Raw genomic sequence first — 11,599 nt, 5'->3', positions numbered from 1 at the left:
AGGGGGAAACTCAGTATATGGGATTCATGACGGGTCATAGAGAGATCTGGCCACAGGTCAGCAAAATCGAGGCAGTAAAGTCTGATGAGTGGCCTCAAATGAAGAAACAGGTGAAGTCATTCCTAGGGCTCATCGGATGATATAGACATTTTTTACATAATTTCTCTGCCCGAGCTGCTACACTGACTGCCCTGACAAAAGGATAAACCTAACAAGGTATTATGGACTAGTGAATGTGAACTTGCTTTTAAGGACTTAATAGACTCTCTCTGCAAGTAGCCAATCGTTCAGAGTCATTATTTTGATAAGACTTCTACAGTCCAAACGGATGCTTCTGATCATGGCATTGGTGCAGTGTTGTTGCAGGGGGATCCAGGGCAGCTAAGACTTCTAGTCTACATTAGCAGGAAGCTCCTTCCCTGTGAGTCCCGATACTCCATGGTGGAGGAGTATTGGCTATCAAGTGGGCTCTGGTCTGCCTGTGTTTTTACCTGATGAAAACCTGAAAACTGACCACCGGGCTTTGTACTGGCTTGGTCAAATGAAAGACACTAATGCTAGGATTACACGATGGTTCCTAGTAATTCAACCTTTTGTCTTTGAAGTGCTTTACAAATCAGGCATGCAGAACTGCACAGCAGATTACCTCTCAAGCACACCTCATGAGGTGTCTGGAGAAGAGGGGGGGAAATGTCACAGGCTATGACTTGACATTTTAAACTCTTACAACGTCTTGACACCCACACACATGCACCGATTTATGCCGGAACTCAACATGTTTAAATATCAGAAATGTGCTGTGATCGTTTGTGGTGTTTTTGTCCAAAGTAAGAGATCACTGTGTTTATTGTTTATTTGTTTTCTTGTATGTATTTTTCTGTTTTACATGTCTGTTTAATATATCATCTTAACTTTTCAAATAATGCCACAACACATCGTCATTTCACTCAAAATAAAATAATTTAGTTCTTACACATGCCACCAAACAATCCATTTTGCTGTTTCATTTCCGGTTCACATGCTGCACAACCAAACAATGCATCTGGTCTCAACCAATTCTTAAAGCAACAGTCACACCTCTCAAATTGGATCGTACCATTTGTTGTCAGAGGGGGGAAGTTAATAACAGCGGGTTTTTGTCTTTAGTTTAGCTGTTAAGTACTCTTTTTGTCAACAAATCTTGTATTGTATGTTTGCGGACTGGTTGTTTTGTCATTCTTTGTACTTTATTGTGTCTATTTTATTGTTTTGTTTGTTTTCATTCCTCCTTGTTGGAAATGGTTCAGTCTGGGGGAGGATATAGACCCTTTTAAAAAAGGGAGCTTTTGAACTTGTGTAAGGTCAATCAAATTGACTCAAGGAGTGAACTTGTACATTAGCAGTTTTGTCAATTTGGGCCAGTTGCTGGTTTAGCCATTTTTGCACATTGTTGCATTTATATTTTGTTTTTGTACAGTTTTTTGTTTCTACTTCATATCTTCACTGTAAATAACTTTTGGCACCTTAATAAACACCATTTTGTGATCTGCTTCACCACTGTATGGCATGTCATTTTTGCCTCTGACCATTGAGACACTCTACAGTCATATGTCACAAACTGGTACAAAGTAAAAAAAATTGCCAATGCCAAAGTTGAGAGATAGCACCTTGATCAAAGGCACATCAGTACCATTCAGAAGAAATGCTCAAAGCAGGTTTTTTGTTTTTTTTTAAGGATGCTCTTCTCATTCATGGAGTGCTACTCTTACACACTGAGCTAGCTGCTCTCTGTGACTATTATCCATTAATGGTGCATGTGCACTGCCTGGGCCTCGCATGTGCTCTTGAATGGAGTTTGTGTTCTGTTGTGCAACCACTGAGTACTAGTCAGACTACCATCAATCATGCAGGCGTTTATTTACACATTTGACCGATTTGCACATAAGTAAAAAAATACATTATCAGGATTATTATGAAGGACAAATCTTTCAATATGGCCTTTTCTTCCCACATGATTTCCAGACACTTTTGAAGCGTGAGACACTTTTTCCACATTAAAAAAATAAACTAAACAGAAATTGGAATAATTAACATTTTATCTAAATATTTGAATGAATGTGGTTTTGCTCATACAGACAGCAAAAAATATTTATATAGTCTACTTGCTGAAAAGACCAGAATGAATTTCCATGTTGGTCCAAGCTGATTTATGTTGGTATGGCTGGTGGACCAGCATAGTCATGTTATTAGCCAGCAGAACAGCTGGTTAACCTGCACTGGTTAAGCTAAACAAAAAACCTGGTGAGGACACCAGCACAGCAGCAACAACCTACATAAAATACAATGTTTACAAAACCAGACCCAAACAAATTTTGCTCACTATTTCCTCATGTAGCTAACTATGTAACATGTTCTATGTAGTGAATAGTGAGTGAACAAGCCAGTGGTTTTGGACATAGTATAGGCACGAATGCTTAAAATATGTCAGTAGCTTGTGTTCTCTTGTGTGCCTCTCGTGTTAAGAATTGCAGCAAAATGTCGAGATAGAGGTAAAATGACCAGACTCTCTTTCTATGAATACTCTTTTTGTTATGCGGATGCTTACATTATTACTATGGCAACCAATGTAGGTCCACCAGAGACCGACTACACTGCCCGAACAAGCAAATGTGATTTCATCACTTGCAAAATGACAGCGAGGACAGTAAGTTCTAAAGATCGATTTTGAAAACCATATTAGACTTTTCCAGAGTAAACAAAGCCTTGGAATCAGGGTTTTGATCTACTAGAATTGTTCTTGAAGACATTTTGTAGACAACTTTTTGGTTGACTCATTCCTGACTGCTGTTATAATATCTTGCCACGTCTGTACATCTGTTTGCTCGGCAGCCTTTTAAAGTCAAAGAAAGCCAGCTGTTCCCTTCAGAAAGTGCTGTCCACATCTGATCTTGACTGATTAGCCAGTGATTAGAATGCAAGGCTGTGTTCTCCCCGTCTGCTAACCAAAAACCCAGTAGCATCAACAATAGATGAAATATGTTTTTTTTTCTGTAGATGGAAAAGATGGAAGGATTCAATTTGTGCCCCCAACAACCACCCTTGTCCCCCCCCCTTTTTTAAAAGGAATAGTTCGCCCCATAATTTAAATTCTCTCATGATTTACTCACCTTCATGCCATCCCAGATGTGTATTACTTTATTCTGCAGAACACAAATGCTCTGTAGGTCCATACAATGTAAATGAAGGCCAACATTTTGACAAACCAAAAAGGGAGGGAATCTGAAACAGATCTGTAGTTAAGTCCTTTTTTGCTAGAAATGCTTCTCCCTGCCCAGTACGGGGCGATATGCATGAAGAATGTGAATCACCAAAAGCACAATAAGTAGAAAATGAAAGTTAAAGTGGAGACTTACTGAGCAGGGAGGAGAATTTATAGCAAAAAAAGGACTTAAATATTGATCTGTTTCTCACACACACCTACCATATCACTTCTGAAGACACTGATTTAACCACAAGAGTCTTATGAATTACTTATATACTGACATTTGGCACCCATTCACTTGCATTGTATGGACCAAAAGAGCTGATCATTTTTTCTAAAATTCTTAAATTTGAGTTCAGTAGATGAAAAAAGTCATACACATCTGGGTTGGCATAATTGTGAGTAAATTATATGAGAATTTTCATTTTTGGGTGAACTATTCCTTTGTGTTGTTTACTTCTCGTACCCCATTGGCAAATAGTTCTTTCTTCTTTTAACCATAACCTTCACTAAATTTGACAAAATGTATATGAAAACAGACTTAATATTTTTTGTTGTTTTGTTTTTCCAAATAAATTTAATTTAAAATACTTGAAACCAAACAAAACAACAACAACAGCAACAACTTTTTTCTGTCAAGTAGTTAATTGGTGATATGAAACGACCTCCCAGTTGTAAATAATGGTTTAGGGAATATCAGTGAGGTGAGAGTTTTATATTGTCTACTTGGTGTGTGACATACAGACTCTGACCCATGTGCTTATGCAGGACTGGAGGCAGTGTCAGGGGAACGACCTCCATGGTCGTGGACATTGGCAATGATGAGGGAACGCTGACTGCTAATATACATTTTCTACAATGACATTAAAGGGTAACTAAACACCTGCTCAGAGTCTGACTCCACCCACTAGAAATATTTGAAAATGCTGGAAAAGTGGGCAGACCTCGGCGGGGATAGAGGGAACGAACCGAGTCGCGGGGCTGAGCGGGGCAGCACTCAGACGTTTTTACACCATATATTGTAGAATTAAAACACTTTACACACAAATGTCAAAAAAATTACTTGAATCAATGACCAGTACTAATAAAGCCCCATGCTTACAGATCATTAACTAAAAAAAGTTGGTTTAGGGTTTAGTTACCCTTTAAAAACAACTGTTGCTTTCAAATTATGCTGCATCCACAACACTAGGTGTCAGCAACAAGTCCAAACTTGATCACACAGGAAATCCACATGTTGGTAAATGTTCTGGTACCCTGACATTTGCCACATTCTAAAGAGTTTCTGACAAGCACCATCTTCCTTTTTACATCAGTTCAAATATGTTTACCTTTCCATGTGGCTCTACTGATAGTATGTTGCGTGAGAAGCCTCAGAGATACAGATCTGGTCCCGTGGTGACCAGGACGTAATCACGTTCCCATTATCAATAATTTGTGCATTTCTGAGGTTATATTTTTTTGTATAAAATTACATTTTTTACTCCATTGGCAGTTAGGTTTAGGGTTTAGCACAAAATTTAACAGAGATGCTAATGATTTACATGTTAACTAGAACATAACAATTTTTTGACTGGAAGATAAAAATGCAAAAATAGGACAGAACTTCATATGATTGTCTTTGGGTTCCCTTTCAATGGCTGTCACGGTTAAGTTAGAGAGATCCCTCTTGCTAAATCTTTTGTTCCTTGGGGACAGAAAGAAATTAGATTTTCTCGATGCTCCGGTTGATTCAAAGGAGTTGTTCGTCCTGATGGTTGCAGCAATGAGACAGAGAAACTACCTTCAAAAGAAAGAAGGGGAGGCCTTTTATATCTGACTGCCTGTGGTCGAAATATCCACCCGCTTAGAAAAAAGAGCTATACAGAGATTTCCATTGGAGGAAACTCAGAGGGGTTTTTACTCACATTATTTTCTGATTCCCAAGAAGATGGAGGGTTGCGCTCAATATTGGATCTGTATGCTCTCAACAAGCACTTAAAAAAGTACAAATTCAGGATGCTCACGCTCAAAAATGTCATGCGCTCTATTCATCCGGGTGACTGGTTCACAGCAGTTGATCTCAAAAATGCTTACTTTCAAGTAAGCATTTATCCGGCACACAGGGAATATCTAATGTTTGCTTATCAGAGCAAAGTTCAGGAATTTGTTACTCTTCCATTCAGACTCAGCCTTGGACCTCACGTATTCAGCAGGTGCATGGAAGCAGCTTTATAACCACTGAGACACAAGAGTCTCAGGATATCTGCTTATTTGGATGATTATCTACTTTGCCCCCTTTTCACAGGAGTGTGCAGAACAGGACACAGAGATGCTGACAACTCTTGAATTTGGGAATCATTACACCAAGAGCCAGTTGATTCTGTCTCAGGAAATAGAGTATTTGGGTCTACGAATAGACTCTATTACGCATCACGCTATGCTTTTGGATAGGAGAGTGGCGGCGTTTCATCAGTGTCTTTCCCAGTTCCGAATGGGGAGTGTGGTGTCATTCTGGACCTGTCTCAGCCTTATGGGCATAATGGCTTCGTCATTGGCAGTGGTCTCACTGGGTTTACTCAGGATGTGAGATTTTCAGCGGTGGGTTGCTGCACTGCCCCTGTGTCCCCACCGACACCTCGCCAGCAGGGTGAGAATTATTGTTGGGTTCGAGTCCACCTTAGTTCAGTCAAGTCTGAGTCTTTAAACAATCAAATCTGAGTTGAGTCAGATTCCAAAAGGGGTAGAGTCGGACTTAAAACCGAGTCCATAACTAAACAAGTCCAAATTAATCTGTTTATGAATCTGAATTAAAATTGTAACAGTAAACTCAACATCAAATTTTAAGCTTATTTTACTTCACAACTAAGATTATTGCATTTCATATAAACATTTTATGATTAATATGATTAGTATCCTGCTGAACAGACTTCAAAAGGGTTTCAGAATGAAAGCATATGCTTTAGGTGTATGAAGACAAACTGTCATTTAACACAATTTTTATTGCGTTCTGTTGACATTTCAATTAATTGTTGCTTTTTACCATCAACTCAAACATACACCAAAGAAAGCTGCGTTAGTAATTACATCTGGAGATATAATTATTTATCATTTTTATTTCTATTTAATTTTCAGTTGTCAATTCAATTTAATTTAGTTTTATTTAAAATGATCCCTATCTATAGAAGTATTAGTCTATACTGAAATTTCTTTCTGAATCTTTTTTCTTTATCTGCCAACTGATTTGGTAAAATACATACTGTACAAATGAGTCAACACAGTAGAAATTAGCACTTGCTGAGAATTAACATCTCATGATTTGACTGCAAATGCTACATCCAAAAACACTGGAAAACCCCACTGATAATATTATGGCCATGACGTCACGGGCACGATTTTCTGGTTCATTTGTGGGAAACTGCACAATGCAGGGCGTTGATGAGTGTGCCTGTGCATGTGTGTATCTTTGCTTAATCACAGTGAAACAACTCTGGCTACGTCTATGACTTCAGGGCCTAATACAGCTGCATGCAGACAGATATGTGTTCATTAATTTCTGTTTTGTTATTTTGTCATTTGTTTTCATTGCATCACAAATGTCATGGACTTGGAAAAAAATCAGGTTTCATGCTAATTAGGCTTCATGCTAATACTGCTACTGTTGTTGTTGCTGTTAAAACCTGTGTTTTATTCTAAGACTCCCATGTCTATCTAACTCCTTATCAATCTCTTACTATTAAGTCACCAATATACCCGACTCCTGATTCTCAGAACACTTTCACTCACTCTCTGACCTGGTGCCTTGTAATTTTAATAGTGTTTTCTATATATTAATATGCTAAATACACAACTCATGTAAAATAATGTATGTACTGTAACTACAGTACATATTTATTATTTTTATCTGTAAACTCATATTCATTTTAGTTTTACTTAAAATATACTTTACTTGCAAACACAAAGTTATGCATTACTTCCATGGCAAATGGTTTTAAGGAAAAATACATTCCTGGAGACACAGTGTGCACAGTGCAGGATCTTTTGCTATACATTTTCATGACATGATTCACCTGCATGCTTGCTGATATTTTAAATCCAGCTTTGCTAAGAAACACTCCCTTTAGCAGCCTCCATCTGCTAATTCTCTTTCTGTCTCATCTTCTTTTTTGTGAAAGTGTAAGCAACACACAAATTATACATATACAATATGCTCAGCATAATGTGATGCCTGATATGCAGACCAGCGGCCTCATGTATAAAACTCTGCTTAGATTTCTTCCTGAAAGTGTGCGTAAGCACAAAAGTCAGATTTTTGGTATACATAAAAAAAAATATATATATATATATATTTTTTTTAAACCGTACTAACGCCATAACCTGTGCATATTTCCCTCAGGCACCTCAGCCATGGAGGGAAAAGGGGCAGTGGTTTGGGCCACTGAGACACTCCCCTATGCATGTCCCTGCCTTGTTGGCTGGGGAGGTTATTGTTGTCTTGTTCAACTTTTACAGGAGGAACCCTGGCACCTTCCATTTTGCAGAGAACTTCTGTCTCAAGCAAATGGACAGATATTTCATCCCCACCTGAACACTAGTTATGAACACTATCCAGAGAAGTAGAGCTCCGTCTACACGCTCCCTATTGTATTAAGTAACAGGTGTTCGAGGATTGATGCAAACGAAGGGGAGTTATTCCTTTTCAGTGTTTGGTGTGTGATAGTGTCATACAGCGTCTTATGGATGGTGGTAAAGCGTTTTCCACTATCATGGCTACTATTTCAGCTTGCCGCTTTATGAAAGGAGTGAGGCATTTGAGACCAGTGTCAAAACATTTAATCCTGTCATGGGAGCTGTCCATGGTACTGAAAGTTTTGACTACTTTTGAACCTCTGGAGAGTGTTCATATTAAATTCTTAATCCTTAAATTGTTTTTACTCCTCGCTTTGGTCTCGGCTAAGCAAGCGGGCCAGTTACAGTGCATGTGTTGTCGGTTCACCTGGCGTGTGTGAGCGTTAACTCAGACGGTAGTAAGGTTATGCTACTGCCTAACTCGCCTTTTGTTCCTAAGGTAAGGGAGCCTTCGTATAACTTCACTGCCCTGCAGTTACATGCCTTTTACCATTCTACGAGGGGTATGGCTACCTCATGGGCATTGTTCAAGGGGATATCTGTTGAAGACATATGTGCGGTGGCAAGTTGGGCTTCTCCGCATACATTTATCAGATTTTACCGGCTGGATTTAGCTATATCTTTACTATAGTGAGATACTGAACAAATGTTTGAAAGAGAACATTAGGTTACTCATGTAACCCTGGTTCTCTGTGGTATCTCACCAAGCTTCCCTTCTTGCATTACACAGGGGAAGAGCGTGCTTCTGAATGCAGGTTTAGGGCTACACAGCAGTCTGTATAGGAAGGGTGTGGGTTCCTTATTATAGCTTTGATTGGTCTGCCCTTCCAAAATATGGGTTTTAATTGGTTCTTCCCTTGTCTATCACAACTGAGGTGTTTCCCACAGTGAGATACCTCACTCTGTTTTCAGAGAACCGGGGTCATGTGAGTAACCTAACGCCTAACTTAACTTCCAAGCTGTTAGGTAAAAAAGTTAATGCACACATTTATCAAATTTCAAATACTGGGACCCTGTGATATCAGCAAGTGACAAGAGTTAAACTTTAATCAGACTGTCATGTTGCATATATGCAGTGTAGGACAGGCCACCACCTCTTACTCATGGCTGAGGGCGTCAACATGCGAGTCATGCCTGGGACAAGATTCATGATGACAAGCCTCAACAGCATAACGCAAGGACAGATCTATTGTTGGAAACTTGTTATGTGGCTATCCCAAGGCAAGAGCAAAACATGGCAGGTAAACTGACATCTATAAAACTATAATGGATAAACTATAATGATCTATTGGCCTCTGGTGAGTCATTGAAGATTTTACATTTATTTAATTTAATTTAAGGATCAACAGACTTCAAGGTATAGTTCAACCAAAAAATAAAGGACTGTCATCATTTACTCATGGCAGTCCAAACCCACATGACTTTCTTCCTTCTGTGCAACACAAAAGGAGATATTAGGCAGAAGGTTCAATTGGGCAATGAATTATGAAACTTGGTGGTGGTTCACACTGTCAAGATACAGAAAGGATAAAAAACCATCATGAAGAAGTTCATTCGATTTGTGCACTATATGCATAGTCTTCTTCAGTCATATGATAGCTTTGTGTGAGGATGAGACCGAAATGCAATTTATTACTTAAATGAGCAGCTTAGACATACTGCAAAGGTGGGTAAAGACAAATTACATATATTCCTTAAAAAAAGTTAATGAAGTATAGAGGTAGACACCTTTATGTGGATATCCATTGCTGCCATCCAAATTGATTTATTGTGTCATCATGTAAATAACCTGAACAGATAGTGGTGTATTTCTGAAAATTTACTGTGATAAACCCGTTGGACTTTGGTTTCGTGATTTCGTTCACATTTTCGGTTACGTTTTAGAAAAACTTTACAGATAATGTGTAATTTCTGCACCACTAGCGTCACCAAAAGAAATGGCAGAAACTGCTGTTTTCAAACAGGATTCTGTCATCATTTACTCCTTCTCTCTTCCACTGATTGGATGAACAATTAAGCAAAGAGATTTTCAATTGCATTGCTTGTTTCTGCAATTTAACACAGGATACAAGAAATTAGTTTAGTTCACAAACTTCACCTGTAACCCTAAAAATGGCAAGAACTTAAAGATTTAATTTTCAGTATTTTAGTTTCAGAATTTTCTTTATTTTAAATTTTTAAATACAATGCCGGTGTTTTTTCATTTTTTTAATAGCCGTCTGAATAAAAATCCCCAAATATTTTTTTTGTATCCTGTACTGTTTCTTTTCAATTCACCGGCTACATATATATATATATATACAACTTATTATATTTTCTGAAACAGACTCAGCATGAGAAAGCCCATTATACCGCATATATCCATGTTTATCATTGGAATCCCTCAGTCCAAATCACTGAACAGTGTGTTAACTATAAGAACATGCTTATTGAACTGTACACCTCACTTCACACTGTATTTACTGGAGCGGTCAGCGCTAAATTAAACCAGCTGACCTTCTCATGAAGACATCATCAGTGACCTAAACAGTTAACTATAACAGTATGCCTGTGCTCTATGAAGCAGGGAGACTTTGGAAGTGTTTACCTTCACACTCTCAAATCGATCTGACTTAGATTGACCTTATCATCACCTGCAATCATTCGGAGCCCTCTGAGTGGTAATATGGCTCACGACTGGCCCTGGTTTGTTTTCACAGACAAATCACATTGCTTCCAACTTACCGCCCCACTGGTGTGTGCGTTTGTGTGCAGTCATGCCTGTCAGCAGAATTAGATGGTCTGACAGTGAAGGCTGTACTTCCCATGATGGATGTGTTTCTATCACACCAAGAGTCTTATTTTCTCATCAGTCCTTACATAGGGTGAAACCACAGGTCTTTATATAAACCTGAGGGCACACCAGGACTGTCTGCGCATGCTGTGGTGCAACATAACTGTATTTTTGTGTATGTGTAGGAGTTCTATCTAAAGAGACAAACTTATATGATGACTTTGTCAGAATGTAAAATAATGTGTGTGTTAGACAGTTCTGACAAACACAGCGGCTCTCTGCTTGCTATAATTGCCTTGGTGGGAGGAAAGTGCAGCATTATAACCATTTATCAGCCTGACACTGTCACACCAATAAAATAACATAAGTGTGAACCTAGTGACAGGTAAACTCCAGTCTACTGTACTTTGACTGGCACCAGAGAATCCTTATATCTTCGCTCAACTTGCTGTGCAAAACAATTCTTTATATATAGCTATCATTACAGCAGCATTGCGTCCCTCTAGTGCCATGAGCGCAGCTTGTCATAGACTGAGAAAGCAATAGTTTAATAGACAGCATCATAAATGCTCATGTACACAGGAGTAAAATATATTTTATATGTTTGCAGGATCTCGGTAATATTGGTTTGGTGCATGGGGTTCTATCAAACAAATGACAAATCTCCAATCCAACTGGCCCAGTGGAATGAAAATATGAAGGGTTTATCCCACAGAGATTACTGTTTGGAAGGCTTAAAGGTGGAAGTGTGTAAATTCTGAGCCTTTTGCATTTCCAAATGGAATTGCAATAATAATGAGTGTTTCCAAACACATTTTTAGAACACTCACCCTGTTGGTCATTGGTTAGCAAACCGATTGCCCCACCCCTAACTTAAACGATTGATCGGGTCAAAGTCACTATGTTCGGATGCTTAAAATAAACAGAGAGATGTTTTGATTTCTTCTGGAGAAAGGTGGTTTGCTGGTCTCCCATCT

Source organism: Xyrauchen texanus, chromosome 30 (genome assembly GCF_025860055.1).
Source record: "Xyrauchen texanus isolate HMW12.3.18 chromosome 30, RBS_HiC_50CHRs, whole genome shotgun sequence".
Taxonomy (NCBI): Eukaryota; Metazoa; Chordata; class Actinopteri; order Cypriniformes; family Catostomidae; genus Xyrauchen; species Xyrauchen texanus.
The sequence above is the reverse complement of the archived record's forward strand: the minus strand, read 5'-3'. Positions refer to the sequence as shown.